Source organism: Pinus tabuliformis, chromosome 1_1 (genome assembly GCF_031772625.1).
Source record: "Pinus tabuliformis cultivar Carrire ecotype Pingquan chromosome 1_1, CPIR1, whole genome shotgun sequence".
NCBI classification, from domain to species: Eukaryota; Viridiplantae; Streptophyta; class Pinopsida; order Pinales; family Pinaceae; genus Pinus; species Pinus tabuliformis.
In genome coordinates this window covers 763,425,235-763,431,082 of record NC_142297.1, presented here as the reverse complement: position 1 = coordinate 763,431,082, position 5,848 = coordinate 763,425,235, and the positions used below count along the sequence as shown (strand labels likewise).

The following is a 5,848-nucleotide window of genomic DNA, read 5'->3' as shown; positions in this document are numbered from 1 at the left end:
CTGGGATCTCTTCGTGCTTGAGCTGTCTGCTTGTTCTATAAGTTACAATATGTCAATCAGCAGATTGCACAATAGTTTCTCCACTTGTTGCAACTTCAACTACCTCTGAAACTTCTAATGAACTTCAATGTTTCTTTCCTTCTTTACATATAAACTGTAAAAGTAGTAAAACTGCACGCAGCTCATTGGGATTGAGATGTTGATACCAAGTTGCTTGCTGGATTTGTACCAACAGGTTCATTGCACTGTCAAAAGTTGGAGTTTCCCAGTCTGATCTCTCTTAGAATCCTAACATATGGAAGATATAAACCTGGAAACTCAAGGGCAAATGGGGCCAAATCTAATCCAAGCTGCACATAAAGAACACTTACTGTAGTAATCCTGGTGTCATTTGCAACCGGTATAAATGATTCCTTTTGTAGTTCCAAGATATCTGAACTTGAAAGTGTTCCCCAGATATTGTCCAAGTAGTTTGACATCACCAAGTGCCTATAGACTTTGTACCTATAATTGTAGGCCATTGTGCAAGTGTCTTTTCCTTTCTTGTACATTCTAACAGCATCTCTGGTTCTGAAGCCGTTCATAATCATACTTTGCATAAAATGCAAAGCCATCCATCTCATCCACACCTCGTTGACAAACTTCGTGCCCTTCAAAGAAGCAACTAATTTGTTTTCAAACTATAAGTTTTTCCCAGATAAGACATAGATATTAGGATCAGAATGCATTTGTGATCATGTTCATTCTTTTGTTCAAACTAAGGCAAACCAAACTTAAACCAGTAACTCTTCATTCTGCGGCCCTGGTACACCAATTTTATAAACATAATGAATACCTTACTATGGGGTTTTTTTATTACCCCAATTTTATATAAGACAAAATCGTGGGTAACAGGATACTACCATGATTTTCTGTGACAATAAGAGTTGAAAACTCTCTTGGAATCTAGTGTTTCATTATTTGTCCAAACATATTGAGATCAAGTACCACTTCATCAGAGACAGTTCAAAAGAAGGCAGTGGTGTATCAGCAAGTTGCTGACATTTTGACTAATACCCTAAAAAAGGGGAAGTTTGAAATGAAAGAGCAGCATGGTGTGGGGGATAACACTTTTCTTGCTAAGAGGGAGTGTTAGTTTACCTGTGTAGCTCGAACAGTGCTCCAGCGAAAGTACTCATTCCTTCAGCAGACTAGCCCAGACAGCTTTTTATATAGCAGAACTTCTGCAGCAGCAATGCACCTCTCTTCAACAATCTGTAGAATAAAGTGAATATGCACTAATACTAACGGAAGAGACAAAGAGATAGGGGCACCACCTTCATTCTATTTCAGTCTTAATTGCTTTCCTAAAGTAACAGTGAATCCTATTCTGTTTTTGTTTTATGTAGTTTAGCATGCTCTAAGATACAGGATGCAGTTCCCTAGGTAGGCAAGGGCACTCCTGCATGAGGAGATCCCAGGCTTAGTGAAGGGCACAGATCCCTAGGAAGGCCGTCCTCTATTTTTGCTCAGTTATCCCTCCAGATAAGTGCACTAGGGTTAGGGTTCTCTTCTGCCAACGAAGGTCCTGTTGTGCATGCATCCAGGTTCATTGTATCCCTCTTCTTTCATAGTACATAAAGAAGACACAAGGCACACGATTTGATGGTTAGAGAGTTTGAGATTTTAGTTGTATTTTCATCTTTTGTTTTCCAGATTTAATAGAAATTACGTATGATGTTTTATGTGATATGAAATAAAAGTTTGCTATTTTATTTTATAGTAGCATGTGTTTGTAGGTTAGAGTACTACGTAGCAAAAATTCTCATAGGTGTTTTCCAGCATTAACGATTTATAGGCTGGAGGTTAGTTTTAGAGTACAAAATCTACTCACCGTGATCTGATTCTTGACAACCTTCTTGTTCACCCTTATCAATTCAGGCAACACTATACAAGTTATGTGTTCATCCCAAGCTTTTGATCAGAGAATATTAAGCCTGGACACTCATCCAAAGGTGATTTTTCCATGCGTAACTGATAATGTTTAGGATGAAATTGTTCTTCGTCTGCCCATTGGCCAGATCGTGTACTTTTATCCTCAATGCATACTCTAGTTTGAAATTAATGGTATCCTGTGGCAACCTAAATGAAAAACAAAGCCCTAAATAATTCTTCCAAATATATCCTAGTTATTTCAGCTTTACTCGAGAAGAACTAGTATTTTATTTACTTCTGAAAACTGGGTTTACAACCTAGGCAGTACAGAGCCTGATTTCCCAAACTAGAATGAAGATATGAATGGCATGTGTGGGGCCCTTGCCCATGACAACAGAACAGGGAAATCTGTTAAGCTTATCTGTCCATCTTTATCACTTATACTTAGAGGCGAGGAAGGTACAGGTCATCCGATATAATACATTTCTGCTACCCCTGTATTGCAGATTATGTGCATAAGCAAAAAGCATCATTCAGCAATAATATACACACTCTACACATATAAGAATCCCTCGAAAATATCGGAAATGATACATCATTAGATGTTAAAAGATTGTAAATCCCCATATTTGGTACAAAATATCAGAAAATTGCAGTATCTTTCATGAATTTTCTTGGATGCTTCCATTTCACATATCTACCACGCATAAACGTTAAATGAGGATACCTGAGTCTGATGTTGTACTTGGGAAGCAAGGTTGTTCTTCTCAAATAGATTCTGAAAGTTATGCAGAGCTGTCCAGATAGGAATTGGTTGGTAGATTTTGTACTACTTAAGAGTTTACATAGTTCTAGATTAGCGTGTTGAGAATTTGGTGGTGGAATTATTTTGCCCACAACTGATTCAAACAAGACTTGGAGAAGTGATGCCATTACAAAGCCGATACATAGAATTAAAGTGTCTAAAAATTGCTCCTTTTTTCAGTTGGGGACCAGCTCTTTCAGAACCCAGTATATTGAAATCAGGCCTTTCGTATACTCTGTTCAGATTTTAGAGGGGGGTTTATTTTGCCCATAATTGATTCAAACCAGATACAATTAAGTCAATGCGATGGTGTGTATTAACCCGTTCAGAAAATAATGCCCATTATCAAATAGCTACAATAAATTGGTGTCTTGTCATCAGAAAATGCATTACGCTGTTTAGCTACCACTTCTATGTTTTCATCACTGTTGTTATCATAAAGAAACCACCTCTGGACACCTACATAGCATGGTACATGATCCATTCTTTAAGAAATGGAGCTTGGTTCCAAAGCATTGTGCAAGCACAGACCTGATGGAGAGGCCTAAACATCTGCACAGGTTTTGAGATCATCATGGATTTAACTTCAACCCTATCTACAGATGGAAGTAAACCACTTCTGGATCTCCATATGAAAGCCTTCATCCCTTCAATTTCATGTATTCTAAGCCATTAGGCTTCTCACATCTGATCACTTGAGCAGCCATCAAAACCTTGGTTGTTCGTCAATAGACCTATTACTCGCGGAAGTTCTCAATGACAACAACATATTTTTTGGACAAACAGAATGCTTGCTTATTGAGGCATTAAAACCAAAATACTGTAAAAAGTTTTCTGCAAAGCCTGTCAATGTTTCCAGCATTGAAGAAGATTGGACCATGTAAATGAAACAAGTTCAGCTCAATTAGGCACCTATGCCATAGACTGCTTCATATGAATGAATACGACAATGTTAACAAAGAATCACCGTCATGTTCAAATTCAGGCAGAATAGACACAATAAGATGATTATGGAAGGATCCAACAATCTGCTACTGAAACAGAAACATCTGAAAATGACTTTTTGTGGATACCAAGACTCCAATACATGTAAAATTGATTTTCACCGGCAAACATCTTGGCGAGGTGCCAGATGCAACAAGGCTAACAACATAGGCACAAGGCCTCGTGTTCTGTATTAAACATTAACAAAAATTACAGGAAATTCATATGCTTGCCTTTCCATAATCGAAAAATATAACCATTTAAAGCAATCGGCCTAAAAATTGCCGAGTACAATGATATAGCCCAAGGCCTTCCATGGGGCTGGGCTATTTGCCCCTCCTTTCATTGCGGGATTGAATCCTCTGTAACATGAGTTGCTGCTTGAAATTATGAATGAAATTTTCAGCCATTGCATTCAGTTCGTCCGTGGATAGGCCATCTGGGTTTGTGCCATCTTCAGTCCTAACACAGTTGGTCATATCTTCATTATGAGGAACTTCCAAGACGTTGGATGCGGCCACTTTAGATTTGTTCATTCCCACATGAGAAAAGCTTTGGGTTGGCTCAACCAGAGGAGAAAAATCATGGGATTTTCGTGAAAACTGAGACGGAAATGGAGGATCAATCGGAGGAGAAAATTGATGGGTTTTTCTCAGAAACTCTGGAGGATTTTAAGACTCAACCTGCGGAGAAAAACGATGGGTTTTTTTGTGAAAAACCCGGTGGGTTTGGAGCCTTACCCTCAGGAAATTTATGTTTTTTCAGCCTTGAAGGCTCAACCAGTGGAGGCCTAAATTGCAGCTCCTCTTCTTCTTCTTCAAAATTCTGTCCATAAAATTCTGTCCATGTTTATCAAATGTAGTCCTACGCATATTGCCAGCTTTCTTCTTATTATTATTGCCATTGGCGGAGGACCTCTGCTAGAGGTGACTGCAATAGTCCCAATGACCAGATTCAATAACACAAAAAGCATTGAAGGGGTGAGCCAAGTGTGCATCACATTGCAGACCTCTGGCAGGGACTCCTTGAGTGGCACCATGACAAACCTTGAAATTTCTATGGAAGGAAGCACGAACCTAATGCAAATGGGAAGGAGAACAAGACCCACAGCAACAATTGCAGGCTTTCTGGGCTCGTAGTAGCGCTCCATCAAAGGGACCAACAGCCCGTAAACTTAAACAGCCATAAACTCCAAGAACTCTCCACAGATGTCAAGTGGAAAGTGAAACGTTTTTTAGGGTTTTTAAATGTTTTAAAACATTTATTATTAAATCAGACGGCTGATTTTTGTTCAATCGTCTAACAAAAGATCTAACGGCTACGATTAGGACAGAAAGGCATTTGGGGGAGTTCATTTCAGAGGGAAACGCCTTACAGCGTAATTAGATGTAACGATAATAATATGTAGGCTATTGACGAACTAGTAAAATGGGGACTTATTTTGATACTTCATCCTCACCCCCACTGCTCATCGTAATAGCAGGCAACAATATGAGCACGGTTTTTAGGCAGACACATTGCAACACGGCAATCCGCAGTGGAGGTTGCAGCACCCAGCTTGTTGCTTACAATTTGAATTTTTGCACGCAATACATCTTGGATCAATCGGATACTTCCTGCCCAGCTTGGAAACGTCCACCGTCTTCTCCGACTTCAATTCGTCATGTAACTTTACGCCTTCACGCATTGAATGAACTTCAACTTGACCTATTTAATATATTATTTTGATTTTTGTGGCGAATTGTATCAGTAATTTCACATCAAGAAAATATCTTAACAAAACACTTTTATCATCTATCCAAAACTTCACAAACAAACTTTCAATAATGTTAAATACTACCTCATGCATCATTTTGGACATCTGTTGCTCGAGAGAGCACTGCGACGAGTGAAAAACATATCAGAGAGATCAATATAATTGCAGAGGAAGAAGCCATCTTTAATCCTATGAAACCACACCTATTGTGCCTTTTCTTTTAAACTGGATGAGTCGTTATGCACACAGCTCCTACCATTTTATAATTGTTTGCGTTGCCATTTTGAGCCCTCATCCACCTCGCTAAAAGTTAGGGTTTTGCACACTGTAATAATGCTTGTTTCAATTTCAGTGGGGAGTTATGGATATTTCCCAGTCAGTACTGGATC

The 5,848-nt window shown here is 38.9% G+C and overlaps 1 pseudogene; it reads right to left on the bottom strand.

The window, feature by feature from the left end:
- Positions 1–3,754: 3,754 nt before the first annotated feature.
- Positions 3,755–5,390, bottom strand: LOC149216261 (uncharacterized; annotated as a pseudogene).
- Between the last annotated feature and the right edge of the window lie 458 nt (positions 5,391–5,848).